The 26,902-nt window shown below is 46.6% G+C and overlaps 1 protein-coding gene across 1 annotated transcript in view; it reads left to right on the top strand.

The window, feature by feature from the left end:
* The window catches only part of LOC126418917 (coagulation factor X), a gene marked incomplete in the record, with an annotated part of 816,895 nt that overhangs the window by 329,067 nt on the left and 460,926 nt on the right, over positions 1-26,902 (top strand).

Below are 26,902 nucleotides of genomic sequence, written 5' to 3'. Positions count from 1 at the left end.
CTTCAAATCGTTCCTCACGCATACTCCCAGATATTTTACAGAAGTAACTGCAACGAGTGTTTGTTCCGCTATCATATAATTATACAAAAAAGGATCCTTCTTTCTATGTTATGTTATGTTAACCGGGGACCTACAAACGACGGAGAGGCTTCGTCCCCGAAGCAGCCGCAGTGGTCCACAACCCCACGACGACTACCGCAGTCCACTTCACCCCTCCGCCGCCCCACACCGAACCCAGGGTTATTGTGCGGTTCGGCCCCCGATGGAGCCCCCCCCCCCCCCACCCCCCGGGAACGTCTCACACCAGACGAGTGTAACCCCTATGTTTGCGTGGTAGAGTAACGGTGGTGTACGCGTACGTGGAGAACTTGTTTGCGCAGCAATCGCCGGCATAGTGTAACTGAGGCGGAATAAGGGGAACCAGCCCGTATTTGCCGAGGCAGATGGAAAACCGCCTAAAAACCATCCACAGACTGGCCGGCTCACCGGACCTCGACATAAATCCGCCGGGCGGATTCGTGCCAGGGACCGGCGCTCTTTCCCGCCAACCGGGCGGGCCGAAACGATGCTTTCGTACATCGGGGAAACTGTGCGCACAGTTGAAGAGACGCTTCGCGAATATAGGCGCCGCACTGAATTACGCCAGGGCACCGTATGAGCCGTGACTAACCAGAGTATAAACGACTGGCCGACTATGGATCACAACAAAGTCAAGAAACTCGGACGGTCTTCTTACTTATGGAACTGCACGATTAAAGGGGGCTGCAGGGCTGTGTACTTAACAAAGATGGACCCTTATAACTGAGTGGGGTGTGGAAGCCTGCTTTGAACCGAGAGAAAGAGAAGAATTCCCGTGCTGTGAGCGCCGCACGCGGCGGACGGGTGTCGCTTGTCATCAGCCACCGCAGCGGCTGCACGGGTAGAGACAGGAGTTGAGCAAAAGAGGGGTGGCGAGTAGGGGTGCTGACCCGAGCACGGCGCCAGTGATCAGGAGTGTCTGAAGGCAGCAACGAGTCTGACACCCGAGAAGTCTACAAATGCTTGTTGTTGTTGTTGTTGTTGTTGTGGTCTTCAGTCCTGAGACTGGTTTGATGCAGCTCTCCATGCTACTCTATCCTGTGCAAGCTCCTTCATCTCCCAGTACCTACTGCAGCCTACATCCTTCTGAATCTGCTTAGTGTATTCATCTCTTGGTCTCCCTCTACGATTTTTACCCTCCACGCTGACCTCCAGTACTACATTGGTGATCCCTTGATGCATCTGAATATGCCCTACCAACCGATCCCTTCTTCTAGTCAAGTTGTGCCACAAATTCCTCTTCTTTCCAATTCTATTCAATATCTTCTCATTAGTTATGTGATCTACCCATCTAATCTTCAGCATTCTTCTGTAGCACCACATTTCGAATGCTTCTATTCTCTTCGTGTCTAAACTATTTATAGCCCACGTTTCAATTCCATACATGGCTACACTCCATACAAATACTTTCAGAAACGACTCCCTGACATTTAGATCTGCACTCGATGTTAACAAATTTTTCTTCTTCAGAAACGCTTTCCTTCCCATTGCCAGTCTACATTTTATATCCTCTCTACTTCGACCATCATCAGTTATTTTGCTCTCCAAATAGCGAAACTCATTTACTACTTTAAGCCTCTCATTTCCTCATCTAATTCCCGCAGCATCACCCGATTTAATTCGACTAGATTCCTTTATCCTCGTTTTGCTTTTGTTGATGATCATCTTATATCCTCCTTTCAAGACACTGTCCATTCCGTTCAACTGCTCTTCCAAGTCCTTTGCTGTCTCTGACAGAATTACAATGTCATCGGTGAATCTTAAAGTTTGTATTTCTTCTCCATGGATTTTAATTCCTACTCCGAATTTTCCTTTTGTTTCCTTTACTGCTTGCTCAATATAGAGATTGGATAACATCGGGGAGAGGCTACAACCCTGTCTCACTCCCTTCCCAACCACTGCTTCCCTTTCGTGTCCCTCGACTCTAATAACTGCCATCTGCTTTCTGTACAAATTGTAAATAGCCTTTCGCTCCATGTATTTTACCCCTGCCACCTTCAGAATGCTTAGGATGCCATTAATAACGTGAGCGGCCATCTTTGTCGAGTGGCGCCGCTTCTTTTCGAACGTCGAAGCTCGACCGTGCAGTGCTTCGGATGACCACCACCTGCGACTGTGGCGCTGCGGAGATGGCTCACAATCGCCGCTGGAGTGTGCCGCACGGCAGAACATACTGTCACTGCAGGTCTACTGGGAAGTGACCTCAAAATGGCGTGTCTTCCTTACACTCGACGCGACCACGAAAGTCGACAGCAGTCGGCAGATGTGCGGGACCACTGCGCCGGCGCTCGGCGGCGGGCGCGCGCTGCACCTGCGGCGAGCGTTGACCCGCGGCCCGCTCACTCAGCCTCCCACGCGGGCGCCTGCTGCCTGCTGCCGGCTGCCGACTGCCGACTGCCGACTGCGGGCCGTGTAAACCTCGCCGGCCGCTTCCGCGTCTCTCAGAGCCGCGGGGCGCCCGCCTGCGGCTGCGCCCAGAGTGTTGCCGTCCCGCTCTGACTCACCGACTGCTGCCAATAACACTCTCTGCACCACTCATTTGTACACGGTCCACCCACATTAATGTGGAAACCAACCATGTTCGACGTCAGCGTGCAAATAGCCACTCACATGCGGTAGGTCACAGCACCAGCACTCGAGGGAATATAAAAGGCGTGTCGGCGGGATGGGGAGGGGGGGGGGGGGGGAGAACGGCAGCAGTGCAGTCGTGTTGTATTGCGGAAGCGAGCCATTTATCTGACTGACGTCCAAAAAGTCGTGATCACTATCTTTCGGGCAAATGCCGCCAAGATTAAAGTATACCACGCATGGCTAATTGCGCTGTCCGAAACCAGCGCCGAGGAACCTATGGTGCGCCTCGGGCCGCAGATGACAGCGGGGAACGACAGATACGGAGACGTGTACAGGGTCATACACGTGCAACTTGAGCAAGTCACTGTGACCACATGAATTGTAGCCACACATACGACAATATAGCGGCCACCGCGGCAACACGTTTCCGGGGCAGAAGAGTTGCGCAGGCCACGCTGCTCCTACAAAACGGATAAACGCGTAGAAGCGAGCCGAGTGCGGCTCCCTTGTTCAGCTATCAGAAGGAAGGGCAAGCAGAAATCGAGCTTTGTGGATGTGCCCTCTTTTAAGTAGGCTGCGGAACGATTCAGACGCCTATAACAGTTTCCACAACGAAACTTTGTCTCGAAACCTGGCAGAAAATCCAAAGAGATTCTGGTCGTATGTGAAGTATGTTAGCGGCAAGAAAGAACCAATGCCTTCTCTGAGAGTAAACATTGGAGATACTATCGAAGGTAAGGAAAGCAGATTTACTGAACACTGCCTTCCGAAATGTCTTCACAAAAGAAGACGAAGTAAATATTCCAGAATTCGAATCGAGAACAGCTGCCAACATGAGTAACGTAAAATTAAATAGCCTCTTAGCAGTGAAGCAACTCAAATCACTTAACAAAAGCAAATCTTCTGGACCCGAATTAGGTTCCTTTCGGAGTATGTTGATGCATTAGCTCTATACTTAACAATCATATACAACCGTTCGCTCGACGAAAGATCCGTACCATAAGACTGGAAAGTTGCACAGGTCACACGAATATTCAAGAAAGGTAGTAGGAGTAATACACTAAATTACAGTCCCATATCATTAACGTCGATATGCAGCAGAATTTTAGAACATACACTCCTGGAAATGGAAAAAAGAACACATTGACACCGGTGTGTCAGACCCACCATACTTGCTCCGGACACTGCGAGAGGGCTGTACAAGCAATGATCACACGCACGGCACAGCGGACACACCAGGAACCGCGGTGTTGGCCGTCGAATGGCGCTAGCTGCGCAGCATTTGTGCACCGCCGCCGTCAGTGTCAGCCAGTTTGCCTTGGCATACGGAGCTCCATCGCAGTCTTTAACACTGGTAGCATGCCGCGACAGCGTGGACGTAAACCGTATGTGCAGTTGACGGACTTTGAGCGAGGGCGTATAGTGGGCATGCGGGAGGCCGGGTGGACGTACCGCCGAATTGCTCAACACGTGGGGCGTGAGGTCTCCACAGTACATCGATGTTGTCGCCAGTGGTCGGCGGAAGGTGCACGTGCCCGTCGACCTGGGACCGGACCGCAGCGACGCACGGATGCACGACAAGACCGTAGGATCCTACGCAGTGCCGTAGGGGACCGCACCGCCACTTCCCAGCAAATTAGGGACACTGTTGCTCCTGGGGTATCGGCGAGGACCATTCGCAACCGTCTCCATGAAGCTGGGCTACGGTCCCGCACACCGTTAGGCCGTCTTCCGCTCACGCCCCAACATCGTGCAGCCCGCCTCCAGTGGTGTCGCGACAGGCGTGAATGGAGGGACGAATAGAGACGTGTCGTCTTCAGCGATGAGAGTCGCTTCTGCCTTGGTGCCAATGATGGTCGTATGCGTGTTTGGCGCCGTGCAGGTGAGCGCCACAATCAGGACTGCATACGACCGAGGCACACAGGGCCAACACCCGGCATCATGGTGTGGGGAGCGATTTCCTACACTGGCCGTACACCACTGGTGATCGTCGAGGGGACACTGAATAGTGCACGGTACATCCAAACCGTCATCGAACCCATCGTTCTACCATTCCTAGACCGGCAAGGGAACTTGCTGTTCCAACAGGACAATGCACGTCCGCATGTATCCCGTGCCACCCAACGTGCTCTAGAAGGTGTAAGTCAACTACCCTGGCCAGCAAGATCTCCGGATCTGTCCCCCATTGAGCATGTTTGGGACTGGATGAAGCGTCGTCTCACGCGGTCTGCACGTCCAGCACGAACGCTGGTCCAACTGAGGCGCCAGGTGGAAATGGCATGGCAAGCCGTTCCACAGGACTACATCCAGCATCTCTACGATCGTCTCCATGGTAGAATAGCAGCCTGCATTGCTGCGAAAGGTGGATATACACTGTACTAGTGCCGACATTGTGCATGCTCTGTTGCCTGTGTCTATGTGCCTGTGGTTCTGTCAGTGTGATCATGTGATGTATCTGACCCCAGGAATGTGTCAATAAAGTTTCCCCTTCCTGGGACAATGAATTCACGATGTTCTTATTTCAATTTCCAGGAGTGTATATTGTGTTCGAACATTATGAATTAACTCGAAGCAAACGGTCTATTGACACACAGTCAACATGGGTTTAGAAAACATCGTTCCTGTGAAACACAACTAGCTCTTTATTCACATGAAGTGCTCATTGCTATTCACAAGCGATCTCAGATCGATTCCGTATTCCTGGATTTCGGGAAGGCTTTTGACACTGTACCACACAACCGGCTCGTAGTAAAATTGCGCGCTTATGGAATATCGTCTCTATTATGTGACTGGATTTGCGATTTTCTATCAGAGAGGTCACAGTTCGAAATAACTGACGGAAAGTCATCGAGTAAAACAGAAATGATTTCATGCGTTCCCCAAGGTAGTGTTACAGGTCGTTTACTGTTCCTTATCTATATAAACGATTTGGGAGACAATCTGAGCAGCCCTCTTCGGTTGTTTGCAGATGACGCTGTCGTTTATCGACTAATAAAGTCATCAGAGGATCGAAACAAACTGCAAAACGATTTAGAAAAAATATCTGAATGGTGCGAAAAGTGGCAGTTGACTCTCAATAACGAAAAGTGTGAGGTCATCCACATGAGTGCAAAAGGAACACGTTACACTTCGGTTACGCGATAAATCAATCTAATCTAAAAGCCGTAAATTCAACTGAATACCTAGGTACTACAATTACGAACAACTTAAATTGGATAGAACACATAGAAAATGTTGTGGGGAAGGCTAACCAAAGACTGCGTTTTATTGGCAGGACACTTAGAAAATGTGACAGACCTACTAAGAAGACTGCCTACACTACGCTTGTCCGTCCCCTTTTAGAATACTGCTGCGCGGTGTGGGATTCTTACCAGGTAGGATTGACGGAGTACATCGAAAACGTTCAAAGAAAGGCAGCACGTTTTGTATTATCGCGAAATATGGGAGACAGTGTCACAGAAATGATACAGTATTTGGGCTGAAAATCATTAAAAGAAAGGCATTTTTCGTTGCGACGGAATCTTCTCACGAAATTCAAATCGCCAACTTTCTCCTCCGAATGCGAAAATATTTTGTTGACACCGACCTACATAGGGCGGAACGATCACCACGATAAAATAAGGGAAATCAGAGCTCGTACGGAAAGATATAGGTGTTCATTCTTTTCGCGCGCTATACGAGATTGGAATAATAGAGAATTGTGAAGGTGGTTCGATGAACCCTCTGCCAGGCACTTGAATGTGATTTGCAGAGTATCCATGTAGATGTAGATGTAGATGCGGGGCTACCGACAATGTCGCTTGAAGGACTGTTCAGTCTCCGCAGCAGGCGCCTGGGTCGCGCATACGTGCTGACTGCCGTTCCTCTTCGACGAAGGCTGGAATCTGGACTCCAGTAGAGCAACTGGACGTCCACTGACTGACGACAGGTGAGCTTTTCAGACGGATCACGTTTCACGCTCCGTTGTACAGACGTCCGTTGGCATGTACGGCCCTGCAACAATTGTGGGAAGGATCCGGGCCAGAGGAGGGAGCGTTCTGGACTGTGAAATGGTCTCACAGCATTCCCTCGGCGATCTCTCCACTCTTCATTGTGGAAAGCAAAATGGATCAACACAAAACTTCATCTATCTTTGGGCACTGCATCTATCTTAGTCCAACCCCATATGCTGTTTGTTCCTCCTCGTCAGGAGGCATATATCAGTGGGCCTGCGCGACGTGTCTCACAGCTCGCTGTCTACTTGTGTGGTTCGAAAAACACCAGGGGGAGGTGACTGGCCACCACGCTTTCGAGATCTAATCCCAACTGAGAATTTGTGGGACCACTTCGGTCGGCTCCTCGCCCCTCGGAACGTAGGCAGCTGGCCACGGCACAGGAATCGGCATGGCTGCTCGCCCCTCCACATCCAGGACCTCACCCTCTGTCTGCCTGCACGTCTCGCTGCAGGCCGCACTGCAAAAGCTGGTTATTCAGGATTTTGGCAGTTGATCACATTAATGTGACTGCACAGTGTATTATCATCAAGAATTCAGGCGGGACGAGGTGACCATAAACTCTTTCCCCGATTACCAGAGATTTAGCGCTACTGACTGTTTTTTAAATGGATATACTCCTGCTTCCGTTTGTTACCCAAGGAACGTCTTGGTGCTGAATTCTCTGCATCTCTTTGTCAACATCTCTTCCGTCACCGTCGTTGCAGCATCTGATATTGGTGCCGAAACAGTTTCCACATCAGTAACTGGTGAACTGAACACTTTACCCTTAACACGACAGCACGTAAAAGACGAAGAGGGGTTATGTATGATGAACGAGGTGGGCACGATGTTGAACCTTCTCTACTGACCCATCTGTCCGGAAACGTTTCATCCAAGAACTGGAGAACAGATAACCCCCAGTGTCGCAATGCACCGTCTTGTTCAGACAATGCCCGTGGTTGGAACTCCTGTAACTGACGTGCGACGTGAAGTTCCAACATGCCGAGGTAAACTGTTACAGTAATGGCAGATTCAGCAAAAAAGAACTGACCGGTAATTATGTTGAGCGTTAAGCCACACTGCTAACATTCACTTTGGGACGTCCCTTATCTACTGTACCACGATATGTGTGTTCTCCGACCCCCATATCCGAACATTATGCCTCTTCATTTTCCAGGAAATCTGAAAAGTCGCATAGTCATTCTCCGCGTCGATTCATTTCAGCATGTTCCTAGCACTCTCAGCATGTCTGGCTCTATCGCCTGTAGGCACGGAGATGCAGCTCTTGTGAAATCCTCAGCACGGTGCTCTGAGTGGGGTATGTCTGTTTCTCGGGAAACACGACGCGTCGGTTTCCGCAGACTGCGACGAAATCCAGTTTGTACGGTATCAGAAGTGTCGTTACGGAGTTCGGGTCTTCCGCTTCTTGCCTCGTGACCAACACCGTCGGTCTCTTCAAACTTTTCGTACTGTCCACTGATGCTCCCCACATGTGGTGGGTCTCGACCATAGAAACTGTGGGACTGTCGCTGAACTGCAATACGCGACCGTATTTCAGAAAACGACAAAACACACTGCGCTTTCTCCTGTACAGACGACACTGTGACGCCACCGGTCCTGTAACAAGAGAGGGAAGAGAAATCAGATGCTGTCACACCACATGCAGAAATTTATCCGCAAAAACTTTGAGTTAAGCTACCCTTTTCGAAAAAACAAAAAACAAAAAAAGAACAAAGAACAAACCGATATAGAGGTTTCAGGGATGTACGTGTAGTAACTTATTTGTGCCGATCTTGTAAACGGACAACTGCTTTCAGAATGAATTTTCACCCTGCATAGGAGTCTGCGCTGATCAAGTCAGGCAGATTAATACCGTATGTCGGAAAATGTCTCGAGCCTCGGGTCTTTGCCTGTAGCAAGCAAATGCTATAACATCTAACCTATGCCAGCACGGTCCACCACCCACTCTCACAGCCCTATTTCAGCTGGTACCTCATCGCCTGCCATCCATTCTTAACCGATGGTCTCGTGCATACCTTACGGTGTAGCGCTCCTGGAAGCAAAGATATTGCAGGGAAATGGCACACTGACAATTTAGGAGATCGTCTCCAGAAGTACCAGTCCTACGAGTTCTGTCAAGCTTGGAAGAGAGGGCATGAGGTATCGGCAGAAGCAGAGCTGTGAGGGCGGTCGGTGACAGGTATCTGGATAGCTCAGTTGGTAGAGCACTTGCCCGTGAAAGGCTAAGGTCCCACGTACGACTCATGGTTCCACAAGGAAGTTTCACGCAACTGTTTTTTTATTTTTATTTTTTTTTTTTACTTTTGCCGCTACCACGAAACTGAGCCATGACCAAGTATAATTAGCCATTTGTGCTATGCCAGCCATAGTTTAGAGTAGCACTCTGAAATAAGTTAAAGCATTCACTGAAATCAAGCTCAGTGGAGAAATCGACTGTCAGCCTCTTGAAAGAAGGCAGTGGTTGCTTTTGAGAGAGCCGTGTGACCCTCTACCGGTGACCAAAGTTATCCCAGTGAAGTGCTGTGTAAGTGCCTGTCAGATGTACGAAATTGGAATCAAGGTAGGTCGCTGTGGAAACGTGACAGAACGACAGAAAGCAGCTGTCTTGTTTGGACACGGCCACGAATACTCCGAAAATGAAATTGCCGAATTTTTCTGAAATACAGGAAGGGGGAAGAAAGGGAAAGGGTTACGTGGGAAATGATGAACCCCAGCCACAGAGGGCTTCGTGGTGTTGCAGTGGCGAAATCGAAAACTTGTGCCGCGCCGGGACTCGAACCCGGATGCCCCGCTTCTCTAGAACAGCGGCCCTCACCGTCTCGGCCGGCCGGAGACCCCTCCCGTCCGACCAAAATTCTCAATTTGTGGCACGCTACACTGCAGCCAACCTTGTCCATCACGCCTACACGCAAATTCTCCAGTCCTGCAGGTATTCCAACGAATATATTTTGTGGCTGCGCAACGAAACACGTGTCATGGAACCGTCGCGCTCGTTTATATTAATGTAATGGCATGTCCGACACAACAGACAGAACTCCATTACAGTAAATACCTGATTTGCTTGTGTATCAGTGTGGACGGTCTGGCTCGTCAGCAAGGGCTGGGTGCCATTCGCATCGATGTAAGACTGTGTGAACAGGGAACGTGAAAGAATTCTAAGGGAACCTCCCCATCGTACCCCCCTCAGATTTAGTTATAAGTTGGCACAGTGGATAGGCCTTGAAGAACTGAACACAGATCAACCGAGAAAACAGGAAGAAGTTGTGTGGAACTATGAAAAAATAAGCAAAATATACAAACTGAGTAGTCCATGCGCAAGATAGGCAACGTCAAGGATAGTGTGAGCGCAGGAGCGCCGTGGTCCCGTGGTTAGCGTGAGCAGCTGCGGAACCAGAGGTCCTTGGTTCAAGGCTTGTCTCGAGTGAATAAGTTTAATTTTTTATTTTCAGACAATTATTATCTGTCCGTCCGTCCGTCCGATGCGAGGTAACTGCGCCGTAGTATGGGGACGCTACACCTAAACAAACATCGAAACATACGACGTCAGTCGACTACAGCGCACGGAAGAGAAAGTATTCCTGCTAACGAGGCTCCCTGGCTGGCAGTTGAATGTTCGCTACTTTGGAAGAGAGTGCATTAAATACGTGAGATGTATTCCGTGGGGAATATGTTTTCGTTTCCCATTGGATACGCACGTCCTTTCGTCTACTAATCACACGGTTTTGCGGTGTGGTCGCAAAACACAGACACTAAACTTATTACCGTGAACAGATACGACAATGAACGAAGGACAGATCATAACTTTGCGAAAATAAAGAAAGTAAACTTTTCACTCGAGGGAAGACTTGAACCAAGGACCTCTGGTTCCGCAGCTGCTCACGCTAACCACGGGACCACGGCGCTCCTGAGCTCACATTCTCCTTGATGTTGGCTATCTTGCACATAGACTACTCAGTTTGTATATTTTGCTTATTTTTTCATAGTTCCACACAACTTCTTCCTGTTTTCATGATTGATCTGTGTTCAGTTTTTCAAGGCCTATCCACTGTGCCAACTTATAACTAAATGTGAGGGGGGTGCGGTGGGGAGGTTCCCTTGTAAGCGACAGGGGCCGGAGCCTTGCTGGTGACAGTCGGTTGAAACCCGGCAGTGAACGAAGATCCATCTCGACCAGTTTCCAACCGAAGATTGCGAATGGAACTGCATCCGGTGATTTGGAGATCGGTACCTTGTAAAAGACGATATGTCTCAGCGGCACGTAAAGCTGCATGTCTCGAGTGGACCAAACACAGAGACTGAACAGCGACTGGCTGAGGATGTGTGGCGAGGGCCGACGAGTCGCGGTTTTCCTTCTTTGCAAAAGGCGGCATGTGTGGAGTGCGCCTTAACCCGCAGTGTGCGTACGGTGTACACCTCTGGCCGGTGGTGGTCGATGTGGTAAACGCTGTGGTTCGGAGCAACCTTCCGTTTTGTTACTAAAAGACGGTGACAACATAGTGATTTGTATGCTCATATTTTCTGAATTGCTCTGCCTGTATCACAATAGACAAGGTGTTTCTTCCTGTGTCGTCCGAACAAGACACAGCCAGGGCAAGAGCAGCACAGGCGCAAAGAGGCTAGCTGGTGCCACTGCCATAGAGACTCGCCACTTGCGCCAGTTCCACCAGCGCCACCAGCGGCGCTGAGGATGAAGATATCGACTTCGCGTCGGTCAATTGTCTGCAGAGTACAATCCGCCAATGAGCGCACGGCAACGTACAGAAGCCTACTCGGAAGACAGAAGAGCAGCTCTCGGCCACTTGGTTATGCAGATCATTGTCCAGGGCTGACTTAGTCAGAGAACGTCGTATAGTGAACTCTTAGAAGTGAACAGACAGTTGTAAATTGCATTTGCTAAATACTGCGAAGTTTACCTACGGCTAGCTGCGCTTAGCTACTCATTGCGTCTTTCCTGTGCAAATGCAATGCAGTGTTACAGACTTCAATATCCGACAAGCCACAAAGATAAGTACATCTTTTAACTCATTTGTGTGACTTTGTTGCTAATTTGTCGGAGTGTTGTAGAACCTTCGTTCTGCTATGCTGTTACCTGACCCTGGGACATAGCTGTGTAATAATGGCAGTGAGAAATTGTCTTAGCGGTGTACTGCACCAGAAGCCGTTTCACGAACTCACCAACTCGGCCTCCACAGTTGTAGCGACGACGCCTTTTCATAACTGGTGACGAGGGTTTACAAAATTTCTAAAATTGCTTAAAAACTAAAAATTCAAACAACGACATCGGCGTGATACTGTTTGGTTCATTGCGACAACTGCGCAATGTAATTTTTGTGCCGAATAGTGTAAACGTCCTCTCAGAAGGCACGCCATTTATGAGTCGCATAAATGTTCTGTTGAAACTGGGTGTTCGGTAAGCTATAAAAAAATAATAAAAATGGTCGGCCGCCTGTGTTTAACTGTGTCGCAGAACAAGTCAGCCAAAGTTTTGCTACAAACGCAACTCCACGTGCTTCTCTCAATAATTGGCTGTCCCGCGTATGATTGTTTTGCGAGTTTTAAGGAGACATTTGCAATCGAAACCGCAGAAATTAAGAATGACGCAAGAATTAAACGACGCTGATACAGTTGGCCTTTACTACTTTCCTGCGGAAATCTTACGTTGATCGGATAAAGATGAAGATTTCACTGTAAACATTATGTGTAACTATGGGTCAAGTTTTCACTGAGTGATAAAATTAATAAACCACAGGGTTTGGGACACTGACAATCTACGACAAACTTGGGAACGTGCTTGTGGTAGCCCAAAAGTTAACGTCTATCGTATATTGAGCGACAGCGAAGTTTAGAGATCTTTCCTTTGCCAATGGAAAAGTGCCTGTGCTGGAAAACTTTTTAATGCCGCTGAGTGCACTTCGCCGCACTGGCTGGCTGGGTCCCCCCAGGACTTCCCCAGTGGCCGCTCTCGAGCTCAGTGAGCCAGTTGAGGTCGGTATGGCCACTGCACAGCCCCCACATTCACCCGACCTGACGCCACCTTATTTTTTCGTCTGGGGATTGATCAAGAATAACGTGTTTTTACCACCCCCCGCCGGTTTCGTAGAGCAACAGTATACGCCGCAACTGAACAAGCTATGGCTGAAGTGGTGCTACGAGTTTGGCAAGAAATCGGCTTCGGATGGGATGTGTGCGCCACGTAACCAATGCAAGTGACATTCAACTTGTTCAGCTATAAGGTAAAAAGTATGATGTAGTTCGCAAAAGCTTACACTAAAGCCAGGTCTGCAAGTCGGTGTGTCGGGTCAGTTCTCAAAGTTTGTAGCTTGTGGAGAAATGTACGTAATAAACCTTTTAAAAACAAAATGTCTCTGAGCACTATGGGACTTAACATCTGAGGTCATCAGTCCCCTAGAACTTAGAACTACTTAAACCTAACTAACCAACGGACATCACACACATCCATGCCCGAGGCAGGATTCGAAACTGCGGCCGTAGCACTCGCGCGGTTCCGGACTGAAGCGCCTAGAACCGCTCGGCCACCGCGGACGGCTTTTAAAAACATTTCAAGGAACTTTTCCCAACTCATGGGCCGAGCCCTTAATATACAGAGAGTTCAATTTATCTGGAGACTTTGAAATATCTCGAAAACTACGCATCGAATCAGAAAAAATTATAATTATTCGTCTCGGAGGAGGACATTCTACATAACAAATACATAAATTTTGTTTGAAACATTTTTTTTCGTTTCGCGAGAGATGATGCTGCAATCGGAAAAATCAAAATGTGTAGAAAATCGTGTTTCAAAACGCTGACCAATGATACTTGAATTAACACCCCACCCCACACTGCGAGGGAAGGAGAGGCAATTATTTCATAACTTTAAATGGGAGACCCCATTATCAAAACCTCCGACAAAACGAAAAATGGACTTCTCGACGCATCACTGTGGCCGTGTAACGAACTACGACCTATCATGAAAGGCAGTGCAGTGCAGTGCGATCACAAAAATGTTCACTGAATGTTTTAACAGCAAGTAAAAAACTACTACGATGGCGTAGTAGTTTTCTGTTCACTTTGGGGTGCTTTGTTAATGTGAGTACCGTTGCCTCTCACATATCAGAGTGTTTTTTCCTATTACAGTAAGTGTTAAAACTTTTGACCTTCAGTTTCAATACATTTGCTGATCCTTTCTTCCAATGATTCGGCACAGGACAGAAGGATTTCTGAGGGCATTTCAACACAAGTATTTCTTATGTGTTGTACCATGTTTTCACGGTCTGTTGGCGCCTGTTGATAAACCTTATCTTTTACGTAACAGAAAGAAATACAGCGAAATAAAATCAGGCGACCTAGCAGACCAATTAATAGGGGCACCTCTGCCGATCCACCGACCATTGCAAATACCGTCTAACACTTCCCGCGCTAGAAATGAATGATGTCATGCTGAAACCACACGCTTTGTCGAACATCCAAGGCAACACCCTCCAGTAGTATTAGTAGTTCCTGGTCCCAAAGATTTAGGTATATGATTCCATTCAGAGTGCCTTTAATAAAATAAGGACCAAAGAGTTTGTTCTCTATGATTCCACACCAACGTCAACTGAGCAAAGACGAAGTTTAACTTGTCGTAAACAGTGGGTTTTGCTACACTCCAGCAATGCATGTTGCTACCATGGTTTGTGAAGGTAAACCCATACGAAAATACTACACTAGCAAAGAAATTGGGGTTGATTATATGAATGCGTTGTGCCTATTCTTTCGGGTATGTCCGAGATAACAGATACCATGCGGAATCCGCAGCTGTGATTCATTATATGTAAATTGAAGGTGAAGATGAAGGGGGGAGGGGGGAGGAGGAAAGGAAAGGGAAGGGACTGTTGATGTCAACTGCACAATTTTTGGTACAAGTAAGATTTCAAAATAAAATGTCAACAAGTTCCAAGAGAAATCAAAGCACTATACGAAATTTAGGTACAAAACCCCCCTTGCACTACAATTGCCGTACAACATTAACAATTTCTCGTCTTCTGTTGAACGACGTAGACCTACGTTCGCTGCTTCTTCTACTTCCATTGCAGATAGGTGACTCAGAATCCTCTTCCCTTTGACCTTACGCTATTTCGACCATACCACTCCTGCCTACGAACAATTGTCACGGTTGCATGCCGATAAGCGTACAGACTGCTCTATGGTCTTCTCAATCACTCCCTCTTATTTCGTGCAATCCTGACCCTACTATCTCAACAGCACAGCAGAAATAATAGTTCTCGAGGAAGCAACATCCTCTGAACCATCACAAAACATTACCATGTTCTCTAGATCATTTTCTGTATAAGGAAGTCGATTTTGGAGCAGTCTGCCTCAAGAACACAGAGAAATTAAATTCCTTCCAAACTTCAAAAGACAGTTACTGGCCCAGCTTCTAATACATTAGCCATCCCTCCCATTTACTAGTCTGCAGCTGCCCCTCATCAACCCCTCCTCCTCCAAAGCTTTTACCATTCCTACGTTGACAGAGCTCTTTATTGGTAGTCTGTTATTTCCCAACACCCACTGTCACTGTCATTTCATTCTTCTTCTCTTTTCTTCTACTTCCCTTCCGCTTGTATAATACTAAATATGAGTACGAATTCAAATGTGCTAAACTACTCTCTGTATACCATTCTTAATGCCCTTTACTATCATCATCATCATCATCATCAGTGTCTACTATTATTTTCATTATTATTATTGTGAATTATTATCGTCATTAGTGTCTATCATCATCATCATCATTCTTATTCCTGTGAATGATGATGTAATATCTCTGGTATGTTTTGTTGCTGGCCATGTGTGGGGGGCCTTAAAGCCCTAATCCAATCAGTATAAGTAAGCAATAAACAAATGAATATATCTAGATATACATTTCTTGTTGTAAATATTTTTGGTCAAACCATATGCTCTTTCCATTTTGATAAAGAACAAAACTAAAACACTATACCACAGTGGTACGACCAGAATGTTTATATGGATCTGAATGCCTATAAGATGGACAAACTAGAAGTACTGGAAAGAAGGATTATTAGAAAAAGGTGCAGTGGAAACTGCAGATGGTTGGAAAATAAGAAGTAATGAGGAGATCTACAAAAATATAGAGAAAATATCTGAAGTAATGGCCAAACGAAGATTAACCTTTTTTGGACATCTCTACCGAATGGATGGAAATAGACTAACAAAACAAATACTCCTATATTTATGGAAGAAGAAATCGACAATAGCATGGATTCCAGAAGTAAGAAAAGATCTTGAAAGAAACAACATCAAAGAATCAGAAATAGCAGAAAGAAACCGTTTTAAAAACAAAATACTACATTTGGAAGGCTTTCACAGCAGAAGAAATAAAAAATCGGGAACAACATGGACAGAAGAAAGGAAGAGACTTCATGGGGAGAAACTGAGGGAATACTGGAAAAATAGGAAACAAAAACAAAGGAAGGAGAGGAACTGAAGTTGTTAACGTGATCCTAATTGGTCAATACGATTGTAAAAAAAAAAAAAAAAAAAAAAAAAAAAAAAAAAAAAAAAAAAAAAAAAAAAACCCTTCTGTCTACGTATATCTTTTTTCCCCTTTCGAGCACCATAAATTCTACCATTTTCACTAAAAACGCTCGGTAAAAGTACTCAGCTCGAAGTATGCTCTAGAGCTCACTTAAAAAAGCTGAGGTTGTTCTGAGATTGTGAGCAGTTTCCTTCATACGCAATCGGAGAATCTTGTTCGTGTAGGACAACTTACCCCTGCCCTTTCACTCAGAGTGAGAACATTCTCGGGTCTTCTCCGACTCGCTTTATTCATGCGAAGCTGAGAATGTTCTTCGTACATGCGAGCGCAGAGCACGCCCTCCGTCTTATTCAAACGACCCGACGAGGACGCGGCCCGGCGCATCGCCCGACCGCGTGTATACATGGCACTCGGTACCTAGTACCTGGTACCAGGTACGTGGCCGCCACACCAGCACCAGTATTATACAAGACATGCTTTTACAACTAAGAAAGGAGCGAAGTTAAAATCTTCCGGGTTATTGGGGCTATGAACATTGGATAGTAAGAGAAGTTTTCCCGCGCTAATGCCGAAGAAGGGTCGTTGCTGGCTGTAACTGCTGTGGCTACTACTGGTGGGCCATCGTCGTTGGTCAGAAAGGGATTTTTCCTGTACTTATGCCGGAGAAGAGTTATTGGTTTAAGTTCCTCCTGCTGTTGGTGGGCCCATATCACCGGCTACATGCGAAACGGGCACAGCATCAGAGAGGGAAAGTTTATCCAAAATACTATTGTCCGAAGGGCTTCCAGGACGTTGTTCATGTTGCTCGCACGCCGCGGCCGAGTATTCACTCCCTCGATGCCGGGGAGCCACGACGTGGGAAGCCTTTAGCCGTCCTCCCTGTTGAAGTCACACGCGTTCTTGGAAATTTCAATCGCTTCTCCGACTTTTCTTCTATAAATGTTGGTTCCCTTACCCAGCACACGTAGGTTATTGAAATCGATGACAATGTCATAATTCTCGTGATGTTAGCACCGATTTCACACTTTAGCCGGCCGAAGTGGCCGTGCGGTTAAAGGCGCTGCAGTCTGGAACCGCGAGACCGCTACGTCGCAGGTTCGAATCCTGCCTCGGGCATGGATGTTTGTGATGTCCTTGGGTTAGTTAGGTTTAACTAGTTCAAGTTCTAGGGGACTAATGACCTCCGCAGTTGAGTCCCATAGTGCTCAGAGCCATTTGAACCATTTTTTTTCACACTTTGTTTCAGTTCTCGTGATGTTAGCACCTATATCACACTTCGTTTCAGCCGCGTGTCGCGTTCGTGCTCCTTAGTACGTTCTTTAACAGATCTTCCTGTTTCACCTATATACCCTTTGCCTGAGTCGCACCTCGTTTCATAGACGCCCGCAGTGTGCAGGCAACCAGGTATATCCGTCCTCCGTCGGGAAAAAGTCTTACCTTGTTTTGACCGAAGAAAGTGGTCTGAATACCATTTTTCTTTAGAATTCGGCTAACACGGTCGGTGACACCCAGAAACAAGTTTTAACTTAAATGAGTGAGAAGCTCAAATGGTTCAAATGGCTCTGAGCACTATGGGACTCAACATCTGAGGTCATCAGTCCCCTAGAACTTAGACCTACTTAAACCTAACCAACCTAAGGACATCACACACAGGATTCGAACCTGCGACCGTAGCGGTCGCGCGGTTCTAGACTAAAGCGCCTAGAACCGCTCGGCCACACCGACCGGCAGAGTGAGAAGCATAATTAATATTTCGCATAAGAGCCCCGTCTACAGACAGGCTGTTACAGCAACTGGTCGTCATTGTCTTCTTTCAAAAATCCATCTCCGATTCGAAACTCTTGTCATCGCTGATACGGAAGGCACTTGAAGGCAGAGTGTTGAGCTCTGCTTGCTTCTGGGTTTGAGTGGTGGGGCCAAGCGGCGTCTAAATACTTATTTGTGACAGTAAGACTTCTGTACATGTGTATCCTAGAGCACTGTCAGAACTCCCGTATACCAGCACATCCAGCGACGGCAGACCGATCTCATTCTCATTGTCCAAGGTAAAGTTACTTAATGCCAGCTGCTATTGGCGACAAGGGTGACCCCATAGCAGCGCCGTCAGACTGTTCATAGAATTAACCCTTGTATTTAAAATAGCTCGACAAAAGACATAAATCAGTTGAGTCACGAACATGTGAAGCAACTTTATCCCTAATGATCTCCATTTGTAAAACTGAAAAATCACAATAAGTACAAATCAACCTATTCTTAACGAACCGTTTTTCTATCTAAAACCAAATCAGAATGTAAAGAACTTAAATAAAGACCTCTCTTGATGCTTTACCTCAATAAAGCGGAGGCGTCTGGCGAAAAAATCACGCATTTTCCTAGTTACAACAGCAGAACAAAAATATCCTCACGAAGCAAAAAAGACCAGTAAATATGGGGTCTAAAGTACCTCAACAGCTATGAACACTTATTCAGTAAAAGAGAAGTGTTCCACAGAAGCGAAGATGAAGTAGATTTCATAGCTATTAAGGTAAGCATTTTAGATCCCGTCTTTACTGGGATACTTTGCTTCGAATGATCGTTCCTGTCATGTCCCTGGATACTGACCACACGCCGCGCGGGATTAGCCGAGCGGTCTCAGCCGCTGCAGTCATGGACTGTGCGGCTGGTCTCGCCGGAGGTTCGAGTCCTCCCTCGGGCATGGGTGTGTGTGTGTTTGTCCTTAGGATAATTTAGGTTAAGTAGTGTGTAAGCTTAGGGAGTGATGACCTTAGCAGTTAAGTCCCATAAGATTTCACACACACACACACACACACACACACACACACACACACACACACTGACCACACCTCCTGGGACAGCATTTATACTTGCACTCACGGCGTCCTTCCTTGCAGTCACACCTACCTTCCTGAAAAGTGATAATTACAAACTGGATGGCGTTATGTCAAAGTTACAATAACTCCAAAATACCTCCGTACCTAACGAATAACATTATCCAATTTCCGCCACTCTCTGTCGTCTCGGAAAAATAGAAGAAATCGTTGTGCAAACTTTTGAATACATTAGTTAATAACTTATTTGCTAAACATAATACAGCACTGCAATTTAGTTAAAAATCCTTATCTTTGAATCATATACTTATATTGAACCCTGCACTGTTTTGGGTGTCAGAGTATACAGCTAGGGTTTCTCTGAATGTTCCTTCACAGTTCGCTGAACCAGTTATCTAGGCCTTCCCTACTTGCCGGCTCATGCTGTCTACATACGCTCACAAAATATTTACGCTAGCACACGATATTTAGCCTCCGAGGACGGAGTCGCAAACACGCGCTAGCACTTGGTGCCCGCCTGGAATGCAGCCAGCACACTCTTCTTGACATACGGGAAGTTTACGAGAGAGCGGCTCGGCCGCACCAAGTGGATTTCCCCCTCTGGTATCTCGTGCCCGATACAGGGTCAACCAAAGCTGGCGAGCTCTGACGCCACAGATCGATTGCTTGCAAACTAACCGTACAAAAAACGCCTTTAACAAAATTTCCTCTCGTGCGTATTTTCTATAGCGAATGAACGTGATAAAAAGACGATGTGGCGAAACTGCAACCACATGTCATTCAATGAACACAGCTGCTCTGTGCAGCTTGGGGAGTCCATACAGTTCTACCTTGAAAAACAGAGTTTGTGAGATCGATTCTGGGTCTACGTGTATTTTTTATGTTCTAATTTTCAAGTTCCCAACATTGCTGTAGTATACAAATGTTGAAGGTAACAATTATTGTTCAGACAATTCCGAAAAATTACAAAACTTACCAATATGGAGATGTTAAACATACCACATCCAGTAATAACTACCTGTTGTAATATTAGAAATACATGTAAGTAGCAGCATGGCTTTCACAAAACTCTGGTCTTCAGAGCAAATGCTCCCTGCGTCATTTAGCTACTCGCTGGACCGTGTATCTCCGAACTCTTCGCTCAAATGTGAAACAATGAAAACGATTATACTCTCATTTCTGTTTCAGTACTAAATAATTGCACTTGTTTTTTGCAAGGCCTGTTCGAGAACGATTAAGAAGCCAGATACCACAACATGCAGTCTAAAATTTAAAAAATTAGTAAAAATAAACCAAAACTGGCAGTCGAACACACGAATTCGGGTATTCTAACGCAAATCTCTGTCTCCTGCACAACTTGGTTGCATACTATACAATATCGAATGAAATTACTTGTTATTCAATAAAGAGACAAAGAAACTGGTAGACCTGCCTAACGTCGTGTAGGGTCCAAACATGGTTCAAATGGCTCTGAGCACTATGGGACTTAACATCTATGGTCATCAGTCCCCTAGAACTTAGAACTACTTAAGCCTAACTAACCTAAGGACATCAAACACATCCATGCCCGAGGCAGGATTCGAACCTACGACCGTAGCGGTCACGCGGTTCCAGACTGAAGCGCCTAGAACCGCACGGCCACACCGGCCGGCGTGTAGGGTCCCCGCGAGTACGCAGAAGTGCTGCAACACGACGTGGCATGGACTCAACTAATGTCTGAAGTAGTGCTGGAGGGAACTGACACCATGAATCCTGTAGGGCTGTCCATAAATCCGTAAGAGTACAAGGGGGGGTGGAGATCTCTTCTGAACAGCACGTTACAAGGCATCCCAGATATGCTCAATAACTTTCATGTCTGGGGAGTTTGGTGGCCAGAGGAAGTGTTGAATCTCAGGAGTGTTCCTGGAGCCACTCTATAGCAGTTCTGGACGTGTGGGGTGTCGCATTGTCCTGCTGGAATTGCCAAAGTCTGTCGGAATGGATAATGGAAAGATGCTTACGTACGTCAGAGTCGTATCTGGACCTATCAAGGATTCCATATCACTCCAACTGCACAAGCGCCACACCATTACACCAGTATAGAGCCTCCACCAACTTGAACTGTAGCCTGTTGAGATGCAGGGATTCGTGAGGTTGCCTCCATACCTGTACACTTCCATCCGCTCGATACAATTTGAAAAAGGCTGGAACGACGAGGCAACATGTTTCCACTCATCAACAGTCCAATGTCGTTGTTAACGGGCCCAGGCGAGGTACAAAGTTTTGTGTCGTGCAGTCATCAAGGGTACACGAGTGGGCCTTCGGTTTCGTTGAATGGTTCGCACGCTGACACTTGTTGATGGCTCAGCATTGAAATCTGCAGCAATTTTCGGAAGGATTGCACTTATCTCACGTCGAACGATTCTCTTCAGTCGTCGTTGGTGCCCGTTCTTGCAGAATCTTTTTCCGGCCGCAGCAATGTCGGAGATTTGACGTTTTACCGGATTCCTGATATTCACGGTACACTCGTGAAATGGTCGCACGGGAAAGTCCCCACTTCATCACTACCTCGGGGATACGGTATACCATCGCTGATGCGCAGACTATAATACCACGTTCTAACTCACTTAAATCTTGATAACCTGCCATTGTAGAGGCAGTAACCGACCTAACAACTGCGCCAGACACTTGTTGCCGACTGCAGCGCCGTATATGTTTACACATCTCTGTATTTGTATACACATGCCTATACAGTTTCTTTGGCGGTTCAGTGTTTATGTGATTCTAATGTTAGTCAATTTCCTACCGAAAACATGTGAAACCGGTATTACCTCGGCGCATCATAAAACGCCCAAAGGATTGAGCGAAAGGACTGGACCTTAAGGCGTGGGGGCTATTCGCTTTTTATTGTTCACAATATTTATTAAAGTCAGTCAACAGATAACGATTGTCATAAACTTCAACCGAGAGAATATTTGTAGATAAAACGTATCAGTTAGCTTTCGATAGCGAATCAAGCATAACAACTTTTCAGATGAGAGAGATAATACCTTTATATATATTGATGTGTTGGCAAATGTGCCAACACCTTGTTGATAGAGGAGGCCGAAATGCACGCTATCTAACGCAGACGGGCGTGAATTCTGGAACAGGATAAGTATTGAATGGTAATAAGAAAAGTATGCAGCTCCTCGAATACTTAACTTTTATTTATCCTTGTTGTGAATACAGCATTCTTGATGAGACATTTCATACGATAACTATCAAACTATGTAAGGCTAATGGCGCCTTGCTAGGTCGTAGCCATGGACTTAGCTGAAGGCTATTCTAACTGTCTCTCGGCAAATGAGAGAAAGGCTTCGTCAGTGTAGTCGCTAGCAAAGTCGTCGTACAACTGGGGCGAGTGCTATTCCGTATCTAGAGACCTGCCTTGTGGTGGCGCTCGGTCTGCGATCACACAGTGGCGACACGCGGGTCCGACATGTACTAAATGGACCGCGGCCGATTTAAGCTACCACCTAGCAAGTGTGGTGTCTGGCGGTGACACCACATATATATATAAAAACAAAAAAGCCGGCCGGGGTGGCCGAGCGGTTCTAGGCGCTACAGTCTGGAACCACGCGACCGCTACGGTCGCAGGTTCGAATCCTGCCTCGGGCATGGATGTGTGTGATGTCCTAAGGTTAGTTAGGTTTAAGTAGTACTAAGTTCTAGGGGACTGATGACCTCAGAAGTTAAGTCCCATAGTGCTCACAGCCATTTGAACCATTTTACTAAAAATAAAAAAAAAAAAGAATACAGCGGTCGCCTGAAGGGCTGCAGCAAGTTCACTTAAAGTTATAAAACCATGCCCAAATGTATTCGTTTTAAAAAAGGGTAACCTTAAACATGAACTGTGAATAACTGTATTTTGCATAACAAATAGCGAAGAAATAAGATTTATAATATCGAACTCCCAGTCAGAGAACATTTGTACATAAAGTGTATCAGATAGGTTTAGTTACTAACGAATGTATAACAACTTTTCGAATGAGAAAGGGAATACCTTTTTATAGAAAATAGAAAACACTGCACGCCGAAAGGGCTATTGTAAGTTACGGATCCTCAACTAGAGAGGCAATAATCTACATCAGATACTTCTCTTACAAATTGTTCCCAGCTCACGGCATCTGCCAAGTGCGGCCATGAGCGTCCTGCGAAGCGGCCAACATGGGCCACACCTGCTTGTGCCGCTCGGGCCTGATTTATCGGCCCGACCGAGGGCGCGAAGTACAGCAGCTGCGTCCGACTTCACTTCCCGGGTGCTCCACCCCTCTCCCCCCCTCCCCCCCCCCCCCCCAGACGGTTAACTCAGAGTGCTGTTACTGCGTGCACCTGGGTATTAGCGGAACGTTCGATTCCGTCAGATTCAAGACCAAGTGAAAACCCGAATATAGCCCAGACTCACCGCCTAGGCACAGATGTAGAACAAATTGTCAACAAATATAGTCCAACAAATCGGGTGTGCTGACGCAGCAGCAACACGCTACAACTAACTGCCTCAAACAGTGCTATGTTAATGAAACCAAAATCACTCAGTTAAAACAACTGTAAATAAAAAGGCGTAGCAGCCAGTATGACAAGAGTTAAAACAAATTGCGACTGCTAAATTTAGCTTACAAGTAACAATTAAACTCAGGGCTCAGATATTTTAAGTAACCGTTTGAGCTCACTTCCACACGTGATGCCCCCAAAAACCACCAAATGGTATTTTATCCTTACGATAATCGACCCCTTGGTGGATGCCGACGTTCAAACCTCCGCACAAGTGTCTGACGGAGTTAGCGTACTTCGGTACATCATACAGTTCAAGATCCACCAGACTGTCAGGAACAAACTAAACACTCAGTTTCAAAACGTTATGTACAATACGCCCCACGCCTTGGGCGGTAAGGCAGAATGCTGACGCTACTAGACAGAAAGAAACAAGAGTTCCATCAAAATGGTGCAACGTCCTAACATAACATGGATTATTAACAGGTTTTCATAACTCAGCACTCGCTAGTAGTTTGTCTCAGGTGAGGTTCACTTGCAATACGGAAGGCAGAAAGTGCATGGTCAGTGAAAGACACAAATAGAATGATGTCGCCTTATCAGGTCAGCGAAATAATCGTCCAACAGCGTCAGAGAAGCAGGTCGTCACTGCAGTCTCCCATTAAAATGTAATCCGTTAATGGCCTCAAAAATGGTTCAAATGGCTGTGAGCACTATGGGACTTAACTTCTGAGGTCATCAGTCCCCTAGAACTTAGAACTACTTATACCTAACCAATCTAAGGACATCAAACACATCCATGCCCGAGGCAGGATTCGAACCTGCGACCGTAGCTGTCGCGAGGTTCCAGACTGGAGCGCCTAGAAGCGCTCGGTCTCCCCGGCCGGCTTAATGGCCTCCAACGGCTCGGCTGTGCAGGCCATCCCAAGACACAACCGTTACAACTGCCGACTGTGCAATACTTTTCAAAACACCTCTTCACCGACCGGGTTACCTCCCCTCTTTGGCAATCTCACCGTCTTCTCCACCTCCCAGCTAAACTCACTCGCGCTCGCCCGTCAATTCGCTCACTGCCGCGCCACCTCGATACCCACTCACAAGCGCCGAAAGGTTAGCATCTCTGAACAAATATCGATAGCCGCAAGGCCGGCATGACTCAACATGCACCGGTTGAAAATTTGTTACAGACATTTTTGTACTGTTAGTAATCCAGGAATCGCCTTGTGAGGGTGCGCGAATTTTGGTTCACCCCTGTATACACAGCTGGCCGCTCAAACTGCAACGCCGTGAAGGCGGCAAGAGACAAACATCAAGTGAAGACTTGTATCAACGTACTCCAGCATGCCAGCACAACCGCTCAATATAGGTATGTTTTACCGTCATTTGCATTCTGTAAATAAGGGTACTTTACGCAGCGAGTTTCCAAATCGCAATATAAATGTTGTGTATGAGACGACGGCCTTACTCCTGTTACCACCGTGTGTCGGAATCGTGTCGAGAGTGAGGTCTACCTTTCCGCGATATTTCTGCACACGTTGGACGGGACTGCACGAGTGTCACGGGTACATAGAATCGATGGGTTCGGGAGGGCCATACTCAACGGCCCTACGTGACTAGCGCCCGAGAGCACAGTCATATTTTACGCTCAGTCTTGTAGGTTCTTACACCCTCATGACGGTCTTTGAGTCAGGAAATGCATTTTGTCGCCATAAGGTAAGTACCATAGCGGTCAATACGACGACGTCTGCACGGTCAGTGGCTGCCAGCACGGCGACCTTGTAAGTAGCGTGGATAAAAGGACGCTATGTGCAAGAAGCATGAAGCGCCCTTTGAATGTATCCTGATAGCTAAAAGAGCCACGCGCACTTAGAATAAGAAAATGCTACTTGACACTGAAATCAATATAAAAGATAGGGTCGCCACCAACTCTAGCCACACGACAAAGAAGAAGTAGCACTGAGTCGGAAAATTACTTAATTTATTAATAAGAAAAACTCACAAAAGAACATTCATTGTAAAGTCATTGATAGAGAATGGGATGTAGTTATTAATATGATCCAGGCATTCTTCCCGTGAATCAAATATTGAGTAAAGTAAATAGGTCGTGAACACCATGCGTAAGTGCAGCCTGCAGCAAGATTCGTGAATACACGATCTATTCCAGAGCATTTGTTTCAGATAAAAAAAGGGACACTAATCACTACACCTGTGCACATGGAAACGCTATATGTGGGCCAACAAGGAAAACTACAAGGTAAATGGCGAAGGTAACGGCGACGTAACATCGGTACACAAGATAAGATTGAAGGCAAAATTATTTATTACTTAAAACATTGATGTAGTGCATCTATAGACTGCTGTTGCATGCTAACTATGTACAATTGCTTGTGAAATACTATACGTTTCATAACAGACTCGCGTGCCCACTCGGTCCGCGGAGACAATTTCTATGGACCGTGGCCAAATTTTAATCACATGAGACAAAGAAAATTCACAAATACACAAAAATTACCAAGATCCGGAAAAGATTAGAAGCATACACACACAGTTGTGGGCACATAAACATTCACACTGAACCGAGGGCACTTCAACATATGCAACTCCTTTGTGCTGTGTTCCTCTCACGGATCAAAGTCAAGACTGCATTGGGAATCAAACTGAAAGTCTACAAAAGCCTTGCATTCCCTGCTGCAACCCAGCAAGTAAATCTTTATAAGACGAAATTCGAGACCAAAAGCTAAAAGCTCCCCTCTCTATGTGACAACGCGCCACGCGGTCAGTCCAACTCACCCTTCTTCGACTGGAGCACAGCTGTGTACGCTTCCCGTACCGGCGGCAGACTGCCTCCCGCTTCTCCAGCCTCTTCCACGCTCCGCGTGGACCGGAAAACCCCAGGATGCCATTTCCGCCACCAACCTAACGCAGGTGGATTTCTCCCAAGTAGCGGAAACCTCTTTGCCGACTTGACCACTACGAGAGTTGGCAATGAAAGGTGGCTACAGGACCCTTTCATCACCCCAAACGTCCCGGAGAAGACTGTGCCGCAAATTTTCTCGCCATGCTAGGAGATTCGCCAACAGTCTTCGAAACAAACATACCCTAACGAGTAACAATTGCAACAGTAAACAGCAGCACAAAGGAGTTGATTAATCTCTTATATCCAAGTGAGCTTTATCTGACCTTAGTCAATAATTGTGACCTCATGCGGTCCGCAAAGCAAACAGAACAAATTAAATTAAGTGTGATATACTACGCTAACATCATGTCATCTGACCTGCTACGACCACAACCATGAGATATTATTTTAAAATTGCTTTAACCAACTATCAAAAGTTAACATAGAGACATAGGTGAACAGGTACATTATTATTATTATTATTATT

This window comes from Schistocerca serialis, chromosome 9, assembly GCF_023864345.2.
Source record: "Schistocerca serialis cubense isolate TAMUIC-IGC-003099 chromosome 9, iqSchSeri2.2, whole genome shotgun sequence".
Classification (NCBI taxonomy): domain Eukaryota; kingdom Metazoa; phylum Arthropoda; class Insecta; order Orthoptera; family Acrididae; genus Schistocerca; species Schistocerca serialis.
This window is presented reverse-complemented; position numbering and strand designations above follow the sequence as displayed.